The sequence below is a fragment of the Pleurodeles waltl genome, chromosome 12 (assembly GCF_031143425.1).
Source record: "Pleurodeles waltl isolate 20211129_DDA chromosome 12, aPleWal1.hap1.20221129, whole genome shotgun sequence".
Lineage (NCBI taxonomy): Eukaryota > Metazoa > Chordata > Amphibia > Caudata > Salamandridae > Pleurodeles > Pleurodeles waltl.
This window is the reverse complement of record NC_090451.1, coordinates 679459720-679487590: the sequence shown is the minus strand read 5'-3', so window position 1 is coordinate 679487590 and position 27871 is coordinate 679459720. Positions and strand designations below refer to the sequence as shown.

The 27871-nt window shown below is 48.0% G+C and overlaps 1 protein-coding gene across 1 annotated transcript in view; it reads left to right on the top strand.

Moving 5' to 3' along the window:
- LOC138267252 (extracellular calcium-sensing receptor-like) overlaps positions 1 to 27871 on the top strand; it is a 134435-nt gene that overhangs the window by 23150 nt on the left and 83414 nt on the right. The gene's annotated exons all lie outside the window — the stretch shown is intronic.

The following is a 27871-nucleotide window of genomic DNA, read 5'->3' as shown; positions in this document are numbered from 1 at the left end:
AAGCGCGACGGGTGCAACTGCACCCGTCGCACACCTGCAACACCGCCGGCTCCATTCGGAGCCGGCTTCAGTGTTGCAGGCCCCTTTCCCGCTGGGCCGGCCGGCGCTACCTTGGGTAGCGCCCACTGGCCCAGCGGGAAAGTTAGAATGGCCCCAGCGCTCTTTTGACCGCGGAGCGGCCAAATGGCGGTTCCCGCCAGGCGGGCGGCAACCGCCGCCCGCCGGGGTCAGAATGACCCCCATTGTGTTTTGATTCCAAATATTGGCTAAATTTAGAAGAGACAACAGGATGTGGACAGTAACTCTTCCCTTGGGAGTTAGATAAGCTGGGAGGAAAGTGTCTAGAGAGCCCTCTTGAACAAGGGCGTATGGAAGCCCCCGCTATACCAGTTTCAGCGGGGCCAGAAGAACTTTATTTTAAACTGTATTTTATGTGTGTACGGAGGTCACAAGTGTAGTAAATATTACATGACAGAAGATACATAGCAAAGCTTTGGATTAGTCAAAGCGGTACAGGATGAGAAAGAAACAACAATAATGATAAAATGTGTATGAGGCAAATGAAGTGACGGAACAAGAAAAAGAAAGAAAAATAAGGCTGCAAAGAAAGAAAAAAGATTAGAAAGAAAGGAAGCACAGCTGAAATAAGTCACAAAGAAGAAAGGGAAGAAAGGATGAAATAGAAAAGGAAAAAGAAGGAGAGAAGAAAGGGTGAAAGGAAGATAAACAATAGAGAGAAATACAGTAAGAAAAAGAATGAAGAGTGGCAGGAAGGAAGTAACAACAAAATCATAAAAGAAAAATTGAAGGAAGCAAAGAAAGAAGGAAAGCAGAACAACACAAAATGAAATATTTTAAAAAAAATCTAAAACAGGAATGAGAGACAGGAAAAGGGAAGTAAGGGCAATGAAAGGAAGGAAGGCAAATGAAATTAAGCTAAAAAGGGCAAAAGGTAGCAAGAGTGTATTAAGGAAGGAAAGCATTGTTTACAGAAGAAAAACAAGATGAGAAGAAGGAAGGAAAAGAGAGTGGAAAGAAGGAAAGGAAAAATTCTATAAAGTAGAAAACAAAGAATGATATAAAGAACGAAAGAAAGGTAAAAAGATAAGGGGTATAAATAAAAGTCATAGAAATAAAGAAACAAATGAATGAAGATTAAAATGAAAGAAAGACCATAGTAGAAAAGAAGTGGTAGTTGTAAAAAGGCATTGAAGGAAAAACAAGGAAAGACAGATAAACATGCAGCAGTTTAGCTAAATTATTTTAAGTGTGCTCTAAAAGATTAGTTTTACTCTTTTTTCTGCAACGGAGAGGGTAGAACAATTCTCACGGGCCTGCAAAGAAATGGTTGGGAATTCTCATTTTAGTTGCATATTTAGTTTCATGTGGTTCAAAGTGGGGGACATTTTATTTCTCTGGCTACTTCCTTGTTCTTAAAGTTTGTCTTTGTGGTTGTCACTTGGGACAGGTGTGTGTATATCATTGCTGGAGTTTCTTTTTCAGGGGTTTCCAACCTTTTCTGTAGTGAGAGCTACTTCTGATCAATGAAAATCATTGTGAATACCTGAAGGCAAAGCAACTTGTGCATTGTTACCAGACACCCATACACCCAGCATCATTGACTTTGAGCCTAATGTCCATATAGCCAGTGATTATGGTTTGGACAAAATACTTTGACTTTGGACATTAAAAAAGGGTAGCAATGTGTGTCAGTGAGAGCATCTTCTTTGAGGATGTAGGAATGTGTGCTTATGAATGGGCTATATGTGTATGGGTGACTGAAAGTATGTGGCCCGTGTTGCATGTATCTGTGGCACAGAACATACCTTTTACCACATGTGGCACCGTTACATATATAACACAAACATACAACCTTTTTAAAGAGAGAAATTAAAAAATTTCTGCACTTTAGATTTCTCCCACTTAAAATAATGGCTGAATTTGTCAGTTTTAAATATTGCACCGTGTCTACTAGTCACTGTGCAAAGGTGTCACTTTGAAATGGTGGAAATTTAAACTGAGGAGTTAACTATATGTTTATATTGACATGATTTAGTTTTTCTCTCATTTCCAAGTTTCACATTTATAAACTGTAGGCATCTTGCTCTAAGTGACATCTAGGCATGTGTTATATTTATAAGAGAAAAAGACAACATGTGTTTAAATGGGGGTATTTAAAGTGAAGAAACTTGCTTCATAAAACATCAAGACATAATTGGTTTAATTGAGTGTGGAGAAAACATTAAGGGGGCCATTACGACCCTGGCTGTTGACGGAGAAGTGGCGGTTTTACCGCCAACAGGCTGGCGGTAAAAACATTAGAATTATGACCGTGGCAGTTACCGCCATGGTCATCCGCCACTTCTCCGATCAGACCGCCATGGCGGAGACGACCGCTCGGCTGGAGACTTGGGTCGCCAGCCCGGCGGCCGTCACAAGACCGCCGGCGGTATCATGACCCGGCTTACCGCCATGGATTTCATGGGGTTTGGAACCGCCATGAAATCCATAGCGGTAAGCACTATCAGTGCCAGGGAATTCCTTCCCTGGCACTGATAGGGGTCTCCGCCACCCCACCCCCTCCCCCGAGTCCGTCCCCGACACCCCCACCCCCCTGCCACCCCCCAAATGTGTCAGGTACCCCCCTCCCCACCCCTACCCCCGACATCACAACACAGACACACACCGTCACGCATGCAGGCACCACCAACACACATTCCCGCACACACACGAACAAACATGCCAACAAACACACACACAGTCATACACGCACACCCTCATTCAGACATACACACACACATCCATCCATACAGACATGCATACAGACAGACACGCACACATTTCCATTCACTCTACACCCCCGCATGCATACACGCACTCACTCACCCCCTCTACATACTCACACGCACTCCCCCGTGCACCCACACATCACACAATACCCCCCCCCCCTAACGGACGATCAACTTACCTTGTCCGTTGATCTTCCGGGAGGGGACGGGATCCATGGGGGCTGCTCCGCCGCCACCACACCGTCAACACAACACCGCCACGCCAAATCATAGAACGTGATTCGGTGGGCGGTGTTCTGTTGACGTGGCGGTGGAGGTGGAGCAACCTCCACTTCCCCGCCGCCCGCCAGTATGGCTGCTGGCGGCTCTCCGTCCAGAAAAGGACGGAGGGCTGCCCGCAGTCATAATACGCTGAGCAGAAAACCGCCACCACTGGTGGTCTTCAGCACGGCGGTCCCTCAAGACCGCCGAGGTCGAAATGACCCCCTAAGACTTAAAATGTCAAAGAAATATTTTTCTTCACTTCAAATTTCTCCCGTTTAAAACCATATGACTGTATTTTTAAGCTGTAAATAGGGTGCAGTATCTACTGGCCACTGGGAACAAGAGAACATTAAAACAGAGAGTTATCTTGATCATTAAGATAACTTTTCATTTTAATTTTCTGTCAGTTAAAAACATTCAGAAACCTCATTTTGTTCTGAGGCTCTTCTATTGAGTTGGCAAGGACTTTTATTTAAGAGTTACATACCTCAGTGCTTAATTTTTTCATCACTGTGCCCCAGCCTGGATCATAAATCTGATTGAGCACTGCTCATTATCAAGCCCTGCTAACTGCATGACAGTAAAGTAAAATAAACACAGTCTTACTTTAAGAAACTGTGACCCTGAGCTTATTTATTAACAAATTCAAGGCTGTGAACTACTCTGAACGTGTCTGTGAGCTACTGGTGGCTTCCGATTGACTGGTTGGAGACATCTGTTCTATCTAGTTCTCTAACTAGTTGCCCTGTAGTCTGTCTCAGACTATCCCAGGTAATAGACTGTGAGCCATGTCCATTAGGAGCCATGCAGGAGCCAAACTGACACAAGATCTAGAGCAGAGATATGAGAAAGTGTAATCACCCTCTCGCCTCATGCCCGGTGTGCTGTCCTCTACCACCTCACTCACCCTTATCACTGGTTTAGGAGCAAGAGCCTGCCCATTTCCAGGTTCATGTTCATTTGCACCCCAGCATCTCTTGTCAGCATGGAGAAACTCAGAATGTCCTCCTCTCTTTCTTCTTCCTGATCTATTTTCTGAGTAATTTGGGGAAATAAATAAGGAGGTAGGTAATAGGAAGTAGAGGTATGAGCCCTGAACCTGTTCCTTAAGTAACTTATTTGATCATGGAGACTGGCATGGGTTTGCTTAACCCCTTAGCTGGCGGGCCTTTTCCCCCACACTGCTGAGCCCTTTTTTGGCTATTTGGGGTAGTTCGCGCTTAGGGCTTCATAACTTTTTGTCCACATAAGCTAACCACGCCATATTTGCGTCCTTTTTTTCCAACATCCTAGGGATTCTAATGGTACCCAGAGTTTGTGGTTTCCCTTGGAGGAGACCAAGAAAATAGCCAAAAACAGTGAAAAAAAATGTTTTTCTAAAACAATTGGAAAAAAAGGCCGCCGAAGAAGGCTTGTGGTTTTTTCCCTGAAAATGCCATCAACAAAGGGTTTCTGGTGCTGAAATCACTATCTTCCCACCTTTCAGGAACGGGCAGACTTGAATCAGAAACCCACATTTTTCAACCCAAATTTGGCATTTTACTGGGACATACCCCATTTTTACTATATTTGGTGCTTTCAGCCTCCTTCCAGTTAGTGACAGGAATGGGTGTGAAACCAATGCTGGATCCCGGAATGCTAAACATTTCTGAAAACTAGACAAAATTCTGAATTCAGCAAGGGGTCACTTGTGTAGATCCTACAAGGTTTTCCTACAGAAAATAACAGCTGAAATAAAAAAATATTGAAATTGAGCTGAAAACAACAGCCATTTTTCTTTATGTTTTACTCTGTAACCTTTTCCTGCAATGTCAGATTTCTGAAAGCAATATACCGTTTTGTCTGCTGGACTCTTCTGGTTGCGGGGATATAAAGGGCTTGTATGTTCATCGAGAACCCTAGGTACCCAGAGCCAATAAATGAGCTGCACCCTGCAGTTGGTTTTCATTCTATACTGGGTATACAGCAATTCATTTGCTGAAATATGAAGAGTGAAAAAGAGGTATCAAGAAAACCTGTGCATTTCCAAAATGGGATCAAGATAAGGTTTTGAGGAGCAGTGGTTATGTGCACATCGCTGAATTCCGAGGTGCCCATACTAGCATGTGAATTGCAGGGCATTTCTCAAATAGACGTCTTTTTTACACACTCTCTTATATTTGGAAGGAAAAAATGTAGAGAAAGATAAGGGGCAATAACACTTGTTTTGCTATTCTATGTTCCCCCAAGTCTCCCGATAAAAATGATACCTCACTTGTGTGGGTAGGCCTAGTGCCCGCGACAGGAAATGCCCCAAAACACAACATGGACACATCCTATTTTTTGATAGAAAACACAGCTGTTTTTTCCAAAGTGCCTACCTGTAGATTTTGGCCTCTAGCTCAGCCGGCACATAGGGAAACCTACCAAACCTGTGCATTTTTGAAAACTAGAGACCTAGGGGAATCCAAGATGGGGTGACTCGTGGGGCTCTGACCAGGTTCTGCTACCAAGAATCCTTTGCAAACCTCAAAAAGTGGCTACAAAAACAAGTTTTCCTCACATTTGGATGACAGAAAGTTCTGGAATCTGAGAGGAGCCTCAAATTTCCTTCCACCCAGCGTTCCCCCAAGTCTCCCGATAAAAATGATACCTCACTTGTGTGGATAGGCCTAGCGCCCGCGACAGGAAACGCCCCAAAGCGCAACGTGGACACATCCAAATTTTTGGAAGAAAACAGAGGTGTTTTTTGCGAAGTGCCTACCTGTAGATTTTGTCCTCTAGCTCAGCCGGCACCTAGGGAAACCTACCAAACCTGTGCATTTCTGAAAACTAGAGACCTAGGGGAATCCAAGGAGGGGTGACTTGCGGGGCTCGGACCAGGTTCTGTTACCCAGAATCCTTTGCAAACCTCAAAAAGTGGCTAAACAAACAAGTTTTCCTCACATTTCGGTGCCAGAAAGTTCTGGAATCTGAGAGGAGCCACAAATTTCCTTCCACCCAGCGTTCCCCCAAGTCTCCCGATAAAAATGATACCTCACTAGTGTGGGTAGGCCTAGCGCCCGCGACAGGAAACACCCCAAAGCGCAACGTGGACACATCCAAATTTTTGGAAGAAAACAGAGGTGTTTTTTGCGAAGTGCCTACCTGTAGATTCTGGCCTCTAGCTCAGCCGGCACCTAGGGAAACCTCCCAAACCTGTGCATTTCTGAAAACTAGAGACCTAGGGGAATCCAAGGAGGGGTGACTTGCGGGGCTCGGACCAGGTTCTGTTACCCAGAATCCTTTGCAAACCTCAAAAAGTGGCTAAAAAAACAAGTTTTCCTCACATTTCGGTGACAGAAAGTTCTGGAATCTGAGAGGAGCCACAAATTTCCTTCCACGCAGCGTTCCCCCAAGTCTCCCGATAAAAATGATACCTCACTTGTGTGGGTAGGCCTAGCGCCCGCGACAGGAAACGCCCCAAAGCGCAACGTGGACACATCCAAATTTTTGGAAGAAAACAGAGGTGTTTTTTGCGAAGTGCCTACCTGTAGATTTTAGCCTCTAGCTCAGCCGGCACCTAGGGAAACCTACCAAACCTGTGCATTTCTGAAAACTAGAGACCTAGGGGAATCCAAGGAGGGGTGACTTGCGGGGCTCGGACCAGGTTCTGTTACCCAGAATTCTTTGCAAACCTCAAAGAGTGGCTAAAAAAACAAGTTTTCCTCACATTTCGGTGACAGAAAGTTCTGGAATCTGAGAGGAGCCACAAATTTCCTTCCACCCAGCGTTCCCCCAAGTCTCCCGATAAAAATGATACCTCACTTGTGTGGGTAGGCCTAGCGCCCGCGACAGGAAACGCCCCAAAGCGCAACGTGGACACATCCAAATTTTTGGAAGAAAACAGAGGTGTTTTTTGCGAAGTGCCTACCTGTAGATTTTGGCCTCTAGCTCAGCCGGCACCTAGGTAAACCTACCAAACCTGTGCATTTCTGAAAACTAGAGACCTAGGGGAATCCAAGGAGGGGTGACTTGTGGGGCTCGGACCAGGTTCTGTTACCCAGAATCCTTTGCAAACCTCAAAAAGTGGCTAAAAAAACAAGTTTTCCTCACATTTCGGTGACAGAAAGTTCTGGAATCTGAGAGGAGCCACAAATTTCCTTCGACCCAGCGTTCCCCCAAGTCTCCCGATAAAAATGATACCTCACTTGTGTGGGTAGGCCTTGCGCCCGCGACAGGAAACGCCCCAAAGCGCAACGTGGACACATCCACATTTTTGGAAGAAAACAGAGGTGTTTTTTGCGAAGTGCCTACCTGTAGATTTTGGCCTCTAGCTCAGCCGGCACCTAGGGAAACCTACCAAACCTGTGCATTTCTGAAAACTAGAGACCTAGGGGAATCCAAGGAGGGGTGACTTGTGGGGCTCGGACCAGGTTCTGTTACCCAGAATCCTTTTCAAACCTCAAAAAGTGGCTAAAAAAACAAGTTTTCCTCACATTTCGGTGACAGAAAGTTCTGGAATCTGAGAGGAGCCCCAAATTTCCTTCCACCCAGTGTTCCCCCAAGTCTCCCGATAAAAATGATATCTCACTTGTGTGGGTAGGCCTAGCACCCGCGACAGGAAACGCCCCAAAGCGCAACGTGGACACATCCAAATTTTTGGAAGAAAACAGAGGTGTTTTTTGCGAAGTGCCTACCTGTAGATTGTGGCCTCTAGCTCAGCCGGCACCTAGGGAAACCTCCCAAACCTGTGCATTTCTGAAAACTAGAGACCTAGGGGAATCCAAGGAGGGGTGACTTGCGGGGCTCGGACCAGGTTCTGTTACCCAGAATCCTTTGCAAACCTCAAAAAGTGGCTAAAAAAACAAGTTTTCCTCACATTTCGGTGACAGAAAGTTCTGGAATCTGAGAGGAGCCACAAATTTCCTTCCACGCAGCGTTCCCCCAAGTCTCCCGATAAAAATGATACCTCACTTGTGTGGGTAGGCCTAGCGCCCGCGACAGGAAACGCCCCAAAGCGCAACGTGGACACATCCAAATTTTTGGAAGAAAACAGAGGTGTTTTTTGCGAAGTGCCTACCTGTAGATTTTGGCCTCTAGCTCAGCCGGCACCTAGGGAAACCTACCAAACCTGTGCATTTCTGAAAACTAGAGACCTAGGGGAATCCAAGGAGGGGTGACTTGCGGGGCTCGGACCAGGTTCTGTTACCCAGAATTCTTTGCAAACCTCAAAAAGTGGCTAAAAAAACAAGTTTTCCTCACATTTCGGTGACAGAAAGTTCTGGAATCTGAGAGGAGCCACAAATTTCCTTCCACCCAGCGTTCCCCCAAGTCTCCCGATAAAAATGATACCTCACTTGTGTGGGTAGGCCTAGCGCCCGCGACAGGAAACGCCCCAAAGCGCAACGTGGACACATCCAAATTTTTGGAAGAAAACAGAGGTGTTTTTTGCGAAGTGCCTACCTGTAGATTCTGGCCTCTAGCTCAGCCGGCACCTAGGGAAACCTCCCAAACCTGTGCATTTCTGAAAACTAGAGACCTAGGGGGATCCAAGGAGGGGTGACTTGCGGGGCTCGGACCAGGTTCTGTTACCCAGAATCCTTTGCAAACCTCAAAAAGTGGCTAAAAAAACAAGTTTTCCTCACATTTCGGTGACAGAAAGTTCTGGAATCTGAGAGGAGCCACAAATTTCCTTCCACGCAGCGTTCCCCCAAGTCTCCCGATAAAAATGATACCTCACTTGTGTGGGTAGGCCTAGCGCCCGCGACAGGAAACGCCCCAAAGCGCAACGTGGACACATCCAAATTTTTAGAAGAAAACAGAGGTGTTTTTTGCGAAGTGCCTACCTGTAGATTTTGGCCTCTAGCTCAGCCGGCACCTAGGGAAACCTACCAAACCTGTGCATTTCTGAAAACTAGAGACCTAGGGGAATCCAAGGAGGGGTGACTTGCGGGGCTCGGACCAGGTTCTGTTACCCAGAATTCTTTGCAAACCTCAAAAAGTGGCTAAAAAAACAAGTTTTCCTCACATTTCGGTGACAGAAAGTTCTGGAATCTGAGAGGAGCCACAAATTTCCTTCCACCCAGCGTTCCCCCAAGTCTCCCGATAAAAATGATACCTCACTTGTGTGGGTAGGCCTAGCGCCCGCGACAGGAAACGCCCCAAAGCGCAACGTGGACACATCCAAATTTTTGGAAGAAAACAGAGGTGTTTTTTGCGAAGTGCCTACCTGTAGATTTTGGCCTCTAGCTCAGCCGGCACCTAGGTAAACCTACCAAACCTGTGCATTTCTGAAAACTAGAGACCTAGGGGAATCCAAGGAGGGGTGACTTGTGGGGCTCGGACCAGGTTCTGTTACCCAGAATCCTTTGCAAACCTCAAAAAGTGGCTAAAAAAACAAGTTTTCCTCACATTTCGGTGACAGAAAGTTCTGGAATCTGAGAGGAGCCACAAATTTCCTTCCACGCAGCGTTCCCCCAAGTCTCCCGATAAAAATGATACCTCACTTGTGTGGGTAGGCCTAGCGCCCGCGACAGGAAACGCCCCAAAGCGCAACGTGGACACATCCAAATTTTTGGAAGAAAACAGAGGTGTTTTTTGCGAAGTGCCTACCTGTAGATTTTGGCCTCTAGCTCAGCCGGCACCTAGGGAAACCTACCAAACCTGTGCATTTCTGAAAACTAGAGACCTAGGGGAATCCAAGGAGGGGTGACTTGCGGGGCTCGGACCAGGTTCTGTTACCCAGAATTCTTTGCAAACCTCAAAAAGTGGCTAAAAAAACAAGTTTTCCTCACATTTCGGTGACAGAAAGTTCTGGAATCTGAGAGGAGCCACAAATTTCCTTCCACCCAGCGTTCCCCCAAGTCTCCCGATAAAAATGATACCTCACTTGTGTGGGTAGGCCTAGCGCCCGCGACAGGAAACGCCCCAAAGCGCAACGTGGACACATCCAAATTTTTGGAAGAAAACAGAGGTGTTTTTTGCGAAGTGCCTACCTGTAGATTCTGGCCTCTAGCTCAGCCGGCACCTAGGGAAACCTCCCAAACCTGTGCATTTCTGAAAACTAGAGACCTAGGGGAATCCAAGGAGGGGTGACTTGCGGGGCTCGGACCAGGTTCTGTTACCCAGAATCCTTTGCAAACCTCAAAAAGTGGCTAAAAAAACAAGTTTTCCTCACATTTCGGTGACAGAAAGTTCTGGAATCTGAGAGGAGCCACAAATTTCCTTCCACGCAGCGTTCCCCCAAGTCTCCCGATAAAAATGATACCTCACTTGTGTGGGTAGGCCTAGCGCCCGCGACAGGAAACGCCCCAAAGCGCAACGTGGACACATCCAAATTTTTAGAAGAAAACAGAGGTGTTTTTTGCGAAGTGCCTACCTGTAGATTTTGGCCTCTAGCTCAGCCGGCACCTAGGGAAACCTACCAAACCTGTGCATTTCTGAAAACTAGAGACCTAGGGGAATCCAAGGAGGGGTGACTTGCGGGGCTCGGACCAGGTTCTGTTACCCAGAATTCTTTGCAAACCTCAAAAAGTGGCTAAAAAAACAAGTTTTCCTCACATTTCGGTGACAGAAAGTTCTGGAATCTGAGAGCAGCCACAAATTTCCTTCCACCCAGCGTTCCCCCAAGTCTCCCGATAAAAATGATACCTCACTTGTGTGGGTAGGCCTAGCGCCCGCGACAGGAAACGCCCCAAAGCGCAACGTGGACACATCCAAATTTTTGGAAGAAAACAGAGGTGTTTTTTGCGAAGTGCCTACCTGTAGATTTTGGCCTCTAGCTCAGCCGGCACCTAGGTAAACCTACCAAACCTGTGCATTTCTGAAAACTAGAGACCTAGGGGAATCCAAGGAGGGGTGACTTGTGGGGCTCGGACCAGGTTCTGTTACCCAGAATCCTTTGCAAACCTCAAAAAGTGGCTAAAAAAACAAGTTTTCCTCACATTTCGGTGACAGAAAGTTCTGGAATCTGAGAGGAGCCACAAATTTCCTTCGACCCAGCGTTCCCCCAAGTCTCCCGATAAAAATGATACCTCACTTGTGTGGGTAGGCCTTGCGCCCGCGACAGGAAACGCCCCAAAGCGCAACGTGGACACATCCACATTTTTGGAAGAAAACAGAGGTGTTTTTTGCGAAGTGCCTACCTGTAGATTTTGGCCTCTAGCTCAGCCGGCACCTAGGGAAACCTACCAAACCTGTGCATTTCTGAAAACTAGAGACCTAGGGGAATCCAAGGAGGGGTGGCTTGTGGGGCTCGGACCAGGTTCTGTTACCCAGAATCCTTTTCAAACCTCAAAAAGTGGCTAAAAAAACAAGTTTTCCTCACATTTCGGTGACAGAAAGTTCTGGAATCTGAGAGGAGCCCCAAATTTCCTTCCACCCAGTGTTCCCCCAAGTCTCCCGATAAAAATGATATCTCACTTGTGTGGGTAGGCCTAGCACCCGCGACAGGAAACGCCCCAAAGCGCAACGTGGACACATCCAAATTTTTGGAAGAAAACAGAGGTGTTTTTTGCGAAGTGCCTACCTGTAGATTGTGGCCTCTAGCTCAGCCGGCACCTAGGGAAACCTACCAAACCTGTGCATTTCTGAAAACTAGAGACCTAGGGGAATCCAAGGAGGGGTGACTTGCGGGGCTCGGACCAGGTTCTGTTACCCAGAATCCTTTGCAAACCTCAAAAAGTGGCTAAAAAAACAAGTTTTCCTCACATTTCGGTGACAGAAAGTTCTGGAATCTGAGAGGAGCCACAAATTTCCTTCCACGCAGCGTTCCCCCAAGTCTCCCGATAAAAATGATACCTCACTTGTGTGGGTAGGCCTAGCGCCCGCGACAGGAAACGCCCCAAAGCGCAACGTGGACACATCCAAATTTTTAGAAGAAAACAGAGGTGTTTTTTGCGAAGTGCCTACCTGTAGATTTTGGCCTCTAGCTCAGCCGGCACCTAGGGAAACCTACCAAACCTGTGCATTTCTGAAAACTAGAGACCTAGGGGAATCCAAGGAGGGGTGACTTGCGGGGCTCGGACCAGGTTCTGTTACCCAGAATTCTTTGCAAACCTCAAAAAGTGGCTAAAAAAACAAGTTTTCCTCACATTTCGGTGACAGAAAGTTCTGGAATCTGAGAGGAGCCACAAATTTCCTTCCACCCAGCGTTCCCCCAAGTCTCCCGATAAAAATGATACCTCACTTGTGTGGGTAGGCCTAGCGCCCGCGACAGGAAACGCCCCAAAGCGCAACGTGGACACATCCAAATTTTTGGAAGAAAACAGAGGTGTTTTTTGCGAAGTGCCTACCTGTAGATTTTGGCCTCTAGCTCAGCCGGCACCTAGGTAAACCTACCAAACCTGTGCATTTCTGAAAACTAGAGACCTAGGGGAATCCAAGGAGGGGTGACTTGTGGGGCTCGGACCAGGTTCTGTTACCCAGAATCCTTTGCAAACCTCAAAAAGTGGTTAAAAAAACAAGTTTTCCTCACATTTCGGTGACAGAAAGTTCTGGAATCTGAGAGGAGCCACAAATTTCCTTCCACGCAGCGTTCCCCCAAGTCTCCCGATAAAAATGATACCTCACTTGTGTGGGTAGGCCTAGCGCCCGCGACAGGAAACGCCCCAAAGCGCAACGTGGACACATCCAAATTTTTGGAAGAAAACAGAGGTGTTTTTTGCGAAGTGCCTACCTGTAGATTTTGGCCTCTAGCTCAGCCGGCACCTAGGGAAACCTACCAAACCTGTGCATTTCTGAAAACTAGAGACCTAGGGGAATCCAAGGAGGGGTGACTTGCGGGGCTCGGACCAGGTTCTGTTACCCAGAATTCTTTGCAAACCTCAAAAAGTGGCTAAAAAAACAAGTTTTCCTCACATTTCGGTGACAGAAAGTTCTGGAATCTGAGAGGAGCCACAAATTTCCTTCCACCCAGCGTTCCCCCAAGTCTCCCGATAAAAATGATACCTCACTTGTGTGGGTAGGCCTAGCGCCCGCGACAGGAAACGCCCCAAAGCGCAACGTGGACACATCCAAATTTTTGGAAGAAAACAGAGGTGTTTTTTGCGAAGTGCCTACCTGTAGATTCTGGCCTCTAGCTCAGCCGGCACCTAGGGAAACCTCCCAAACCTGTGCATTTCTGAAAACTAGAGACCTAGGGGAATCCAAGGAGGGGTGACTTGCGGGGCTCGGACCAGGTTCTGTTACCCAGAATCCTTTGCAAACCTCAAAAAGTGGCTAAAAAAACAAGTTTTCCTCACATTTCGGTGACAGAAAGTTCTGGAATCTGAGAGGAGCCACAAATTTCCTTCCACGCAGCGTTCCCCCAAGTCTCCCGATAAAAATGATACCTCACTTGTGTGGGTAGGCCTAGCGCCCGCGACAGGAAACGCCCCAAAGCGCAACGTGGACACATCCAAATTTTTAGAAGAAAACAGAGGTGTTTTTTGCGAAGTGCCTACCTGTAGATTTTGGCCTCTAGCTCAGCCGGCACCTAGGGAAACCTACCAAACCTGTGCATTTCTGAAAACTAGAGACCTAGGGGAATCCAAGGAGGGGTGACTTGCGGGGCTCGGACCAGGTTCTGTTACCCAGAATTCTTTGCAAACCTCAAAAAGTGGCTAAAAAAACAAGTTTTCCTCACATTTCGGTGACAGAAAGTTCTGGAATCTGAGAGGAGCCACAAATTTCCTTCCACCCAGCGTTCCCCCAAGTCTCCCGATAAAAATGATACCTCACTTGTGTGGGTAGGCCTAGCGCCCGCGACAGGAAACGCCCCAAAGCGCAACGTGGACACATCCAAATTTTTGGAAGAAAACAGAGGTGTTTTTTGCGAAGTGCCTACCTGTAGATTTTGGCCTCTAGCTCAGCCGGCACCTAGGTAAACCTACCAAACCTGTGCATTTCTGAAAACTAGAGACCTAGGGGAATCCAAGGAGGGGTGACTTGTGGGGCTCGGACCAGGTTCTGTTACCCAGAATCCTTTGCAAACCTCAAAAAGTGGCTAAAAAAACAAGTTTTCCTCACATTTCGGTGACAGAAAGTTCTGGAATCTGAGAGGAGCCACAAATTTCCTTCGACCCAGCGTTCCCCCAAGTCTCCCGATAAAAATGATACCTCACTTGTGTGGGTAGGCCTTGCGCCCGCGACAGGAAACGCCCCAAAGCGCAACGTGGACACATCCACATTTTTGGAAGAAAACAGAGGTGTTTTTTGCGAAGTGCCTACCTGTAGATTTTGGCCTCTAGCTCAGCCGGCACCTTGGGAAACCTACCAAACCTGTGCATTTCTGAAAACTAGAGACCTAGGGGAATCCAAGGAGGGGTGACTTGTGGGGCTCGGACCAGGTTCTGTTACCCAGAATCCTTTTCAAACCTCAAAAAGTGGCTAAAAAAACAAGTTTTCCTCACATTTCGGTGACAGAAAGTTCTGGAATCTGAGAGGAGCCCCAAATTTCCTTCCACCCAGTGTTCCCCCAAGTCTCCCGATAAAAATGATATCTCACTTGTGTGGGTAGGCCTAGCACCCGCGACAGGAAACGCCCCAAAGCGCAACGTGGACACATCCAAATTTTTGGAAGAAAACAGAGGTGTTTTTTGCGAAGTGCCTACCTGTAGATTGTGGCCTCTAGCTCAGCCGGCACCTAGGGAAACCTACCAAACCTGTGCATTTCTGAAAACTAGAGACCTAGGGGAATCCAAGGAGGGGTGACTTGCGGGGCTCGGACCAGGTTCTGTTACCCAGAATCCTTTGCAAACCTCAAAAAGTGGCTAAAAAAACACATGTTCCTCATATTTCTGTGGCAGAAAGTTCTGGAATCTGAGAGGAGCCACAAATTTCCTTCCACCCAGCGTTCCCCCAAGTCTCCCGATAAAAATGATACCTCACTTGTGTGGGTAGGCCTAGCGCCCGCGACAGGAAACGCCCCAAAGCGCAACGTGGACACATCCAAATTTTTGGAAGAAAACAGAGGTGTTTTTTGCGAAGTGCCTACCTGTAGATTCTGGCCTCTAGCTCAGCCGGCACCTAGGGAAACCTCCCAAACCTGTGCATTTCTGAAAACTAGAGACCTAGGGGAATCCAAGGAGGGGTGACTTGCGGGGCTCGGACCAGGTTCTGTTACCCAGAATCCTTTGCAAACCTCAAAAAGTGGCTAAAAAAACAAGTTTTCCTCACATTTCGGTGACAGAAAGTTCTGGAATCTGAGAGGAGCCACAAATTTCCTTCCACGCAGCGTTCCCCCAAGTCTCCCGATAAAAATGATACCTCACTTGTGTGGGTAGGCCTAGCGCCCGCGACAGGAAACGCCCCAAAGCGCAACGTGGACACATCCAAATTTTTAGAAGAAAACAGAGGTGTTTTTTGCGAAGTGCCTACCTGTAGATTTTGGCCTCTAGCTCAGCCGGCACCTAGGGAAACCTACCAAACCTGTGCATTTCTGAAAACTAGAGACCTAGGGGAATCCAAGGAGGGGTGACTTGCGGGGCTCGGACCAGGTTCTGTTACCCAGAATTCTTTGCAAACCTCAAAAAGTGGCTAAAAAAACAAGTTTTCCTCACATTTCGGTGACAGAAAGTTCTGGAATCTGAGAGGAGCCACAAATTTCCTTCCACCCAGCGTTCCCCCAAGTCTCCCGATAAAAATGATACCTCACTTGTGTGGGTAGGCCTAGCGCCCGCGACAGGAAACGCCCCAAAGCGCAACGTGGACACATCCAAATTTTTGGAAGAAAACAGAGGTGTTTTTTGCGAAGTGCCTACCTGTAGATTTTGGCCTCTAGCTCAGCCGGCACCTAGGTAAACCTACCAAACCTGTGCATTTCTGAAAACTAGAGACCTAGGGGAATCCAAGGAGGGGTGACTTGTGGGGCTCGGACCAGGTTCTGTTACCCAGAATCCTTTGCAAACCTCAAAAAGTGGCTAAAAAAACAAGTTTTCCTCACATTTCGGTGACAGAAAGTTCTGGAATCTGAGAGGAGCCACAAATTTCCTTCGACCCAGCGTTCCCCCAAGTCTCCCGATAAAAATGATACCTCACTTGTGTGGGTAGGCCTTGCGCCCGCGACAGGAAACGCCCCAAAGCGCAACGTGGACACATCCACATTTTTGGAAGAAAACAGAGGTGTTTTTTGCGAAGTGCCTACCTGTAGATTTTGGCCTCTAGCTCAGCCGGCACCTTGGGAAACCTACCAAACCTGTGCATTTCTGAAAACTAGAGACCTAGGGGAATCCAAGGAGGGGTGACTTGTGGGGCTCGGACCAGGTTCTGTTACCCAGAATCCTTTTCAAACCTCAAAAAGTGGCTAAAAAAACAAGTTTTCCTCACATTTCGGTGACAGAAAGTTCTGGAATCTGAGAGGAGCCCCAAATTTCCTTCCACCCAGTGTTCCCCCAAGTCTCCCGATAAAAATGATATCTCACTTGTGTGGGTAGGCCTAGCACCCGCGACAGGAAACGCCCCAAAGCGCAACGTGGACACATCCAAATTTTTGGAAGAAAACAGAGGTGTTTTTTGCGAAGTGCCTACCTGTAGATTGTGGCCTCTAGCTCAGCCGGCACCTAGGGAAACCTACCAAACCTGTGCATTTCTGAAAACTAGAGACCTAGGGGAATCCAAGGAGGGGTGACTTGCGGGGCTCGGACCAGGTTCTGTTACCCAGAATCCTTTGCAAACCTCAAAAAGTGGCTAAAAAAACACATGTTCCTCATATTTCTGTGGCAGAAAGTTCTGGAATCTGAGAGGAGCCACAAATTTCCTTCCACCCAGCGTTCCCCCAAGTCTCCCGATAAAAATGATACCTCACTTGTGTGGGTAGGCCTAGCGCCCGCGACAGTAAACGCCCCAAAGCACAACGTGGACACATCCAAATTTTTGGAAGAAAACAGAGGTGTTTTTTGCGAAGTGCCTACCTGTAGATTTTGGCCTCTAGCTCAGCCGGCACCTAGGGAAACCTACCAAACCCGTGCATTTCTGAAAACTAGAGACCTAGGGGAATCTAAGGAGGGGTGACTTGCGGGGCTCGGACCAGGTTCTGTTACCCAGAATCCTTTGCAAACCTAAAAATTTGGCTAAAAAAACACATGTTCCTCATATTTCTGTGGCAGAAAGTTCTGGAATCTGAGAGGAGCCACAAATTTCCTTCCACCCAGCGTTTCCCCAAGTCTCCCGATAAAAATGATACCTCACTTGTGTGGGTAGGCCTAGCGCCCACAACAGAAAACGCCCCAAAGCGCAACGTGGACACATCCAAATTTTTGGAAGAAAACAGAGGTGTTTTTTGCGAAGTGCCTACCTGTAGATTTTGGCCTCTAGCTCAGCCGGCACCTAGGGAAACCTACCAAACCTGTGCATTTCTGAAAACTAGAGACCTAGGGGAATCCAAGGAGGGGTGACTTGCGGGACTCGGACCAGGTTCTGTTACCCAGAATCCTTTGCAAACCTCAAAAAGTGGCTAAAAAAACAAGTTTTCCTCACATTTCGGTGACAGAAAGTTCTGGAATCTGAGAGGAGCCACAAATTTCCTTCCACCCAGCGTTCCCCCAAGTCTCCCGATAAAAATGATACCTCACTTGTGTGGGTAGGCCTAGCGCCCGCGACAGGAAACGCCCCAAAGCGCAACGTGGACACATCCAAATTTTTTGAAGAAAACAGAGGTGTTTTTTGCGAAGTGCCTACCTGTAGATTCTGGCCTGTAGCTCAGCCGGCACCTAGGGAAACCTCCCAAACCTGTGCATTTCTGAAAACTAGAGAACTAGGGGAATCCAAGGAGGGGTGACTTGCGGGGCTCGGACCAGGTTCTGTTACCCAGAATCCTTTGCAAACCTCAAAAAGTGGCTAAAAAAACAAGTTTTCCTCACATTTCGGTGACAGAAAGTTCTGGAATCTGAGAGGAGCCACAAATTTCCTTCCACGCAACGTTCCCCCAAGTCTCCCGATAAAAATGATACCTCACTTGTGTGGGTAGGCCTAGCGCCCGCGACAGGAAACGCCCCAAAGCGCAACGTGGACACATCCAAATTTTTGGAAGAAAACAGAGGTGTTTTTTGCGAAGTGCCTACCTGTAGATTGTGGCCTCTAGTTCAGCCGGCACCTAGGGAAACCTACCAAACCTGTGCATTTCTGAAAACTAGAGACCTAGGGGAATCCAAGGAGGGGTGACTTGCGGGGCTCGGACCAGGTTCTGTTACCCAGAATTCTTTGCAAACCTCAAAAAGTGGCTAAAAAAACAAGTTTTCCTCTCATTTCGGTAACAGAAAGTTCTGGAATCTGAGAGGAGCCACAAATTTCCTTCCACCCAGCGTTCCCCCAAGTCTCCCGATAAAAATGATACCTCACTTGTGTGGGTAGGCCTAGCGCCCGCGACAGGAAACGCCCCGAAGCGCAACATGGACACATCCAAATTTTTGGAAGAAAACAGAGGTGTTTTTTGCGAAGTGCCTACCTGTAGATTTTGGCCTCTAGCTCAGCCGGCACCTTGGGAAACCTACCAAACCTGTGCATTTCTGAAAACTAGAGACCTAGGGGAATCCAAGGAGGGGTGACTTGCGGGGCTCGGACCAGGTTCTGTTACCCAGAATCCTTTGCAAACCTCAAAAAGTGGCTAAAAAAACAAGTTTTCCTCACATTTCGGTGACAGAAAGTTCTGGAATCTGAGAGGAGCCACAAATTTCCTTCGACCCAGCGTTCCCCCAAGTCTCCCGATAAAAATGATACCTCACTTGTGTGGGTAGGCCTTGCGCCCGCGACAGGAAACGCCCCAAAGCGCAAGGTGGACACATCCCAAATTTTTGGAAGAAAACAGAGGTGTTTTTTGCGAAGTGCCTACCTGTAGATTTTGGCCTCTAGCTCAGCCGGCACCAAGGGAAACCTACCAAACCTGTGCATTTCTGAAAACTAGAGACCTAGGGGAATCCAAGGAGGGGAGACTTGTGGGGCTCGGACCAGGTTCTGTTACCCAGAATCCTTTGCAAACCTCAAAAAGTGGCTAAAAAAACAAGTTTTCCTCACATTTCGGTGACAGAAAGTTCTGGAATGTGAGAGGAGCCCCAAATTCCCTTCCACCCAGTGTTCCCCCAAGTCTCCCGATAAAAATGATGTCTCACTTGTGTGGGTAGGCCTAGCACCCGCGACAGGAAACGCCCCAAAGCGCAACGTGGACACATCCAAATTTTTGGAAGAAAACAGAGGTGTTTTTTGCGAAGTGCCTACCTGTAGATTTTGGCCTCTAGCTCAGCCGGCACCTAGGGAAACCTACCAAACCTGTGCATTTCTGAAAACTAGAGACATAGGGGAATCCAAGGAGGGGTGACTTGCGGGGCTCGGACCAGGTTCTGTTACCCAGAATCCTTTGCAAACCTCAAAAAGTGGCTAAAAAAACAAGTTTTCCTCACATTTCGGTGACAGAAAGTTCTGGAATCTGAGAGGAGCCCCAAATTTCCTTCCACCCAGTGTTCCCCCAAGTCTCCCGATAAAAATGATATCTCACTTGTGTGGGTAGGCCTAGCACCCGCGACAGGAAACGCCCCAAAGCGCAACGTGGACACATCCAAATTTTTGGAAGAAAACAGAGGTGTTTTTTGCGAAGTGCCTACCTGTAGATTTTGGCCTCTAGCTCAGCCGGCACCTAGGGAAACCTACCAAACCTGTGCATTTCTGAAAACTAGAGACCTAGGGGAATCTAAGGAGGGGTGACTTGTGGGGCTCGGACCAGGTTCTGTTACCCAGAATCCTTTGCAAACCTCAAAAAGTGGCTAAAAAAACAAGTTTTCCTCACATTTCGGTGACAGAAAGTTCTGGAATCTGAGAGGAGCCCCAAATTTCCTTCCACCCAGTGTTCCCCCAAGTCTCCCGATAAAAATGATGTCTCACTTGTGTGGGTAGGCCTAGCACCCGCGACAGGAAACGCCCCAAAGCGCAACGTGGACACATCCAAATTTTTTAAAGAAAACAGAGGTGTTTTTTTGCGAAGTGCCTACCTGTAGATTTTGGCCTCTAGCTCAGCCGGCACCTAGGGAAACCTACCAAACCTGTGCATTTCTGAAAACTAGAGACCTAGGGGAATCCAAGGAGGGGTGACTTGCGGGGCTCGGACCAGGTTCTGTTACCCAGAATCCTTTGCAAACCTCAAAAAGTGGCTAAAAAAACAAGTTTTCCTCACATTTCGGTGACAGAAAGTTCTGGAATCTGAGAGGAGCCACAAATTTCCTTCCACCCAGCGTTCCCCCAAGTCTCCCGATACAAATGATACCTCACTTGTGTGGGTAGGCCTAGCGCCCGCGACAGGAAACGCCCCAAAGCGCAACGTGGACACATCCAAATTTTTGGAAGAAAACAGAGGTGTTTTTTGCGAAGTGCCTACCTGTAGATTTTGGCCTCTAGCTCAGCCGGCACCTAGGTAAACCTACCAAACCTGTGCATTTCTGAAAACTAGAGACCTAGGGGAATCCAAGGAGGGGTGACTTGTGGGGCTCGGACCAGGTTCTGTTACCCAGAATCCTTTGCAAACCTCAAAAAGTGGCTAAAAAAAAAAGTTTTCCTCACATTTCGGTGACAGAAAGTTCTGGAATCTGAGAGGAGCCACAAATTTCCTTCGACCCAGCGTTCCCCCAAGTCTCCCGATAAAAATGATACCTCACTTGTGTGGGTAGGCCTTGCGCCCGCGACAGGAAACGCCCCAAAGCGCAACGTGGACACATCCACATTTTTGGAAGAAAACAGAGGTGTTTTTTGCGAAGTGCCTACCTGTAGATTTTGGCCTCTAGCTCAGCCGGCACCTAGGGAAACCTACCAAACCTGTGCATTTCTGAAAACTAGAGACCTAGGGGAATCCAAGGAGGGGTGGCTTGTGGGGCTCGGACCAGGTTCTGTTACCCAGAATCCTTTTCAAACCTCAAAAAGTGGCTAAAAAAACAAGTTTTCCTCACATTTCGGTGACAGAAAGTTCTGGAATCTGAGAGGAGCCCCAAATTTCCTTCCACCCAGTGTTCCCCCAAGTCTCCCGATAAAAATGATATCTCACTTGTGTGGGTAGGCCTAGCACCCGCGACAGGAAACGCCCCAAAGCGCAACGTGGACACATCCAAATTTTTGGAAGAAAACAGAGGTGTTTTTTGCGAAGTGCCTACCTGTAGATTGTGGCCTCTAGCTCAGCCGGCACCTAGGGAAACCTACCAAACCTGTGCATTTCTGAAAACTAGAGACCTAGGGGAATCCAAGGAGGGGTGACTTGCGGGGCTCGGGCCAGGTTCTGTTACCCAGAATCCTTTGCAAACCTCAAAAAGTGGCTAAAAAAACAAGTTTTCCTCACATTTCTGTGGCAGAAAGTTCTAGAATCTGAGAGGAGCCACAAATTTCCTTCCACCCAGCGTTCCCCCAAGTCTCCCGATAAAAATGATACCTCACTTGTGTGGGTAGGCCTAGCGCCCGCGACAGTAAACGCCCCAAAGCACAACGTGGACACATCCAAATTTTTGGAAGAAAACAGTGGTGTTTTTTGCGAAGTGCCTACCTGTAGATTTTGGCCTCTAGCTCAGCCGGCACCTAGGGAAACCTACCAAACCCGTGCATTTCTGAAAACTAGAGACCTAGGGGAATCTAAGGAGGGGTGACTTGCGGGGCTCGGACCAGGTTCTGTTACCCAGAATCCTTTGCAAACCTAAAAATTTGGCTAAAAAAAACACATGTTCCTCATATTTCTGTGGCAGAAAGTTCTGGAATCTGAGAGGAGCCACAAATTTCCTTCCACCCAGCGTTTCCCCAAGTCTCCCGATAAAAATGATACCTCACTTGTGTGGGTAGGCCTAGCGCCCACAACAGAAAACGCCCCAAAGCGCAACGTGGACACATCCAAATTTTTGGAAGAAAACAGAGGTGTTTTTTGCGAAGTGCCTACCTGTAGATTTTGGCCTCTAGCTCAGCCGGCACCTAGGGAAACCTACCAAACCTGTGCATTTCTGAAAACTAGAGACCTAGGGGAATCCAAGGAGGGGTGACTTGCGGGGCTCGGACCAGGTTCTGTTACCCAGAATCCTTTGCAAACCTCAAAAAGTGGCTAAAAAAACAAGTTTTCCTCACATTTCGGTGACAGAAAGTTCTGGAATCTGGGAGGAGCCACACATTTCCTTCCACCCAGCGTTCCCCCAAGTCTCCCGATAAAAATGATACCTCACTTGTGTGGGTAGGCCTAGCGCCCGCGACAGGAAACGCCCCAAAGCGCAACGTGGACACATCCAAATTTTTTGAAGAAAACAGAGGTGTTTTTTGCGAAGTGCCTACCTGGAGATTCTGGCCTGTAGCTCAGCCGGCACCTAGGGAAACCTCCCAAACCTGTGCATTTCTGAAAACTAGAGACCTAGGGGAATCCAAGGAGGGGTGACTTGCGGGGCTCGGACCAGGTTCTGTTACCCAGAATCCTTTGCAAACCTCAAAAAGTGGCTAAAAAAACAAGTTTTCCTCACATTTCGGTGACAGAAAGTTCTGGAATCTGAGAGGAGCCACAAATTTCCTTCCACGCAGCGTTCCCCCAAGTCTCCCGATAAAAATGATACCTCACTTGTGTGGGTAGGCCTAGCGCCCGCGACAGGAAACGCCCCAAAGCGCAACGTGGACACATCCAAATTTTTGGAAGAAAACAGAGGTGTTTTTTGCGAAGTGCCTACCTGTAGATTGTGGCCTCTAGTTCAGCCGGCACCTAGGGAAACCTACCAAACCTGTGCATTTCTGAAAACTAGAGACCTAGGGGAATCCAAGGAGGGGTGACTTGCGGGGCTCGGACCAGGTTCTGTTACCCAGAATTCTTTGCAAACCTCAAAAAGTGGCTAAAAAAACAAGTTTTCCTCACATTTCGGTAACAGAAAGTTCTGGAATCTGAGAGGAGCCACAAATTTCCTTCCACCCAGCGTTCCCCCAAGTCTCCCGATAAAAATGATACCTCACTTGTGTGGGTAGGCCTAGCGCCCGCGACAGGAAACGCCCCGAAGCGCAACATGGACACATCCAAATTTTTGGAAGAAAACAGAGGTGTTTTTTGCGAAGTGCCTACCTGTAGATTTTGGCCTCTAGCTCAGCCGGCACCTTGGGAAACCTACCAAACCTGTGCATTTCTGAAAACTAGAGACCTAGGGGAATCCAAGGAGGGGTGACTTGCGGGGCTCGGACCAGGTTCTGTTACCCAGAATCCTTTGCAAACCTCAAAAAGTGGCTAAAAAAACAAGTTTTCCTCACATTTCGGTGACAGAAAGTTCTGGAATCTGAGAGGAGCCACAAATTTCCTTCCACCCAGCGTTCCCCCAAGTCTCCCGATACAAATGATACCTCACTTGTGTGGGTAGGCCTAGCGCCCGCGACAGGAAACGCCCCAAAGCGCAACGTGGACACATCCAAATTTTTGGAAGAAAACAGAGGTGTTTTTTGCGAAGTGCCTACCTGTAGATTGTGGCCTCTAGTTCAGCCGGCACCTAGGGAAACCTACCAAACCTGTGCATTTCTGAAAACTAGAGACCTAGGGGAATCCAAGGAGGGGTGACTTGCGGGGCTCGGACCAGGTTCTGTTACCCAGAATTCTTTGCAAACCTCAAAAAGTGGCTAAAAAAACAAGTTTTCCTCACATTTCGGTAACAGAAAGTTCTGGAATCTGAGAGGAGCCACAAATTTCCTTCCACCCAGCGTTCCCCCAAGTCTCCCGATAAAAATGATACCTCACTTGTGTGGGTAGGCCTAGCGCCCGCGACAGGAAACGCCCCGAAGCGCAACATGGACACATCCAAATTTTTGGAAGAAAACAGAGGTGTTTTTTGCGAAGTGCCTACCTGTAGATTTTGGCCTCTAGCTCAGCCGGCACCTTGGGAAACCTACCAAACCTGTGCATTTCTGAAAACTAGAGACCTAGGGGAATCCAAGGAGGGGTGACTTGCGGGGCTCGGACCAGGTTCTGTTACCCAGAATCCTTTGCAAACCTCAAAAAGTGGCTAAAAAAACAAGTTTTCCTCACATTTCGGTGACAGAAAGTTCTGGAATCTGAGAGGAGCCACAAATTTCCTTCCACCCAGCGTTCCCCCAAGTCTCCCGATACAAATGATACCTCACTTGTGTGGGTAGGCCTAGCGCCCGCGACAGGAAACGCCCCAAAGCGCAACGTGGACACATCCAAATTTTTGGAAGAAAACAGAGGTGTTTTTTGCGAAGTGCCTACCTGTAGATTGTGGCCTCTAGTTCAGCCGGCACCTAGGGAAACCTACCAAACCTGTGCATTTCTGAAAACTAGAGACCTAGGGGAATCCAAGGAGGGGTGACTTGCGGGGCTCGGACCAGGTTCTGTTACCCAGAATTCTTTGCAAACCTCAAAAAGTGGCTAAAAAAACAAGTTTTCCTCACATTTCGGTAACAGAAAGTTCTGGAATCTGAGAGGAGCCACAAATTTCCTTCCACCCAGCGTTCCCCCAAGTCTCCCGATAAAAATGATACCTCACTTGTGTGGGTAGGCCTAGCGCCCGCGACAGGAAACGCCCCGAAGCGCAACATGGACACATCCAAATTTTTGGAAGAAAACAGAGGTGTTTTTTGCGAAGTGCCTACCTGTAGATTTTGGCCTCTAGCTCAGCCGGCACCTTGGGAAACCTACCAAACCTGTGCATTTCTGAAAACTAGAGACCTAGGGGAATCCAAGGAGGGGTGACTTGCGGGGCTCGGACCAGGTTCTGTTACCCAGAATCCTTTGCAAACCTCAAAAAGTGGCTAAAAAAACAAGTTTTCCTCACATTTCGGTGACAGAAAGTTCTGGAATCTGAGAGGAGCCACAAATTTCCTTCCACCCAGCGTTCCCCCAAGTCTCCCGATACAAATGATACCTCACTTGTGTGGGTAGGCCTAGCGCCCGCGACAGGAAACGCCCCAAAGCGCAACGTGGACACATCCAAATTTTTGGAAGAAAACAGAGGTGTTTTTTGCGAAGTGCCTACCTGTAGATTTTGGCCTCTAGCTCAGCCGGCACCTAGGGAAACCTACCAAACCTGTGCATTTCTGAAAACTAGAGACCTAGGGGAATCCAAGGAGGGTTGACTTGTGGGGCTCGGACCAGGTTCTGTTACCCAGAATCCTTTGCAAACCTCAAAAAGTGGCTAAAAAAACAAGTTTTCCTCACATTTCGGTGACAGAAAGTTCTGGAATCTAAGAGGAGCCACAAATTTCCTTCGACCCAGCGTTCCCCCAAGTCTCCCGATAAAAATGATGCCTCACTTGTGTGGGTAGGCCTTGCGCCCGCGACAGGAAACGCCCCAAAGCGCAAGGTGGACACATCCCAAATTTTTGGAAGAAAACAGAGGTGTTTTTTGCGAAGTGCCTACCTGTAGATTTTGGCCTCTAGCTCAGCCGGCACCAAGGGAAACCTACCAAACCTGTGCATTTCTGAAAACTAGAGACCTAGGGGAATCCAAGGAGGGGAGACTTGTGGGGCTCGGACCAGGTTCTGTTACCCAGAATCCTTTGCAAACCTCAAAAAGTGGCTAAAAAAACAAGTTTTCCTCACATTTCGGTGACAGAAAGTTCTGGAATCTGAGAGGAGCCACAAATTTCCTTCGACCCAGCGTTCCCCCAAGTCTCCCGATAAAAATGATACCTCACTTGTGTGGGTAGGCCTAGCGCCCGCGACAGGAAACGCCCCAAAGCGCAACGTGGACACATCCAAATTTTTTGAAGAAAACAGAGGTGTTTTTTGCGAAGTGCCTACCTGGAGATTCTGGCCTGTAGCTCAGCCGGCACCTAGGGAAACCTCCCAAACCTGTGCATTTCTGAAAACTAGAGACCTAGGGGAATCCAAGGAGGGGTGACTTGCGGGGCTCGGACCAGGTTCTGTTACCCAGAATCCTTTGCAAACCTCAAAAAGTGGCTAAAAAAACAAGTTTTCCTCACATTTCGGTGACAGAAAGTTCTGGAATCTGAGAGGAGCCACAAATTTCCTTCCACGCAGCGTTCCCCCAAGTCTCCCGATAAAAATGATACCTCACTTGTGTGGGTAGGCCTAGCGCCCGCGACAGGAAACGCCCCAAAGCGCAACGTGGACACATCCAAATTTTTGGAAGAAAACAGAGGTGTTTTTTGCGAAGTGCCTACCTGTAGATTGTGGCCTCTAGTTCAGCCGGCACCTAGGGAAACCTACCAAACCTGTGCATTTCTGAAAACTAGAGACCTAGGGGAATCCAAGGAGGGGTGACTTGCGGGGCTCGGACCAGGTTCTGTTACCCAGAATTCTTTGCAAACCTCAAAAAGTGGCTAAAAAAACAAGTTTTCCTCACATTTCGGTAACAGAAAGTTCTGGAATCTGAGAGGAGCCACAAATTTCCTTCCACCCAGCGTTCCCCCAAGTCTCCCGATAAAAATGATACCTCACTTGTGTGGGTAGGCCTAGCGCCCGCGACAGGAAACGCCCCGAAGCGCAACATGGACACATCCAAATTTTTGGAAGAAAACAGAGGTGTTTTTTGCGAAGTGCCTACCTGTAGATTTTGGCCTCTAGCTCAGCCGGCACCTTGGGAAACCTACCAAACCTGTGCATTTCTGAAAACTAGAGACCTAGGGGAATCCAAGGAGGGGTGACTTGCGGGGCTCGGACCAGGTTCTGTTACCCAGAATCCTTTGCAAACCTCAAAAAGTGGCTAAAAAAACAAGTTTTCCTCACATTTCGGTGACAGAAAGTTCTGGAATCTGAGAGGAGCCACAAATTTCCTTCCACCCAGCGTTCCCCCAAGTCTCCCGATACAAATGATACCTCACTTGTGTGGGTAGGCCTAGCGCCCGCGACAGGAAACGCCCCAAAGCGCAACGTGGACACATCCAAATTTTTGGAAGAAAACAGAGGTGTTTTTTGCGAAGTGCCTACCTGTAGATTGTGGCCTCTAGTTCAGCCGGCACCTAGGGAAACCTACCAAACCTGTGCATTTCTGAAAACTAGAGACCTAGGGGAATCCAAGGAGGGGTGACTTGCGGGGCTCGGACCAGGTTCTGTTACCCAGAATTCTTTGCAAACCTCAAAAAGTGGCTAAAAAAACAAGTTTTCCTCACATTTCGGTAACAGAAAGTTCTGGAATCTGAGAGGAGCCACAAATTTCCTTCCACCCAGCGTTCCCCCAAGTCTCCCGATAAAAATGATACCTCACTTGTGTGGGTAGGCCTAGCGCCCGCGACAGGAAACGCCCCGAAGCGCAACATGGACACATCCAAATTTTTGGAAGAAAACAGAGGTGTTTTTTGCGAAGTGCCTACCTGTAGATTTTGGCCTCTAGCTCAGCCGGCACCTTGGGAAACCTACCAAACCTGTGCATTTCTGAAAACTAGAGACCTAGGGGAATCCAAGGAGGGGTGACTTGCGGGGCTCGGACCAGGTTCTGTTACCCAGAATCCTTTGCAAACCTCAAAAAGTGGCTAAAAAAACAAGTTTTCCTCACATTTCGGTGACAGAAAGTTCTGGAATCTGAGAGGAGCCACAAATTTCCTTCCACCCAGCGTTCCCCCAAGTCTCCCGATACAAATGATACCTCACTTGTGTGGGTAGGCCTAGCGCCCGCGACAGGAAACGCCCCAAAGCGCAACGTGGACACATCCAAATTTTTGGAAGAAAACAGAGGTGTTTTTTGCGAAGTGCCTACCTGTAGATTGTGGCCTCTAGTTCAGCCGGCACCTAGGGAAACCTACCAAACCTGTGCATTTCTGAAAACTAGAGACCTAGGGGAATCCAAGGAGGGGTGACTTGCGGGGCTCGGACCAGGTTCTGTTACCCAGAATTCTTTGCAAACCTCAAAAAGTGGCTAAAAAAACAAGTTTTCCTCACATTTCGGTAACAGAAAGTTCTGGAATCTGAGAGGAGCCACAAATTTCCTTCCACCCAG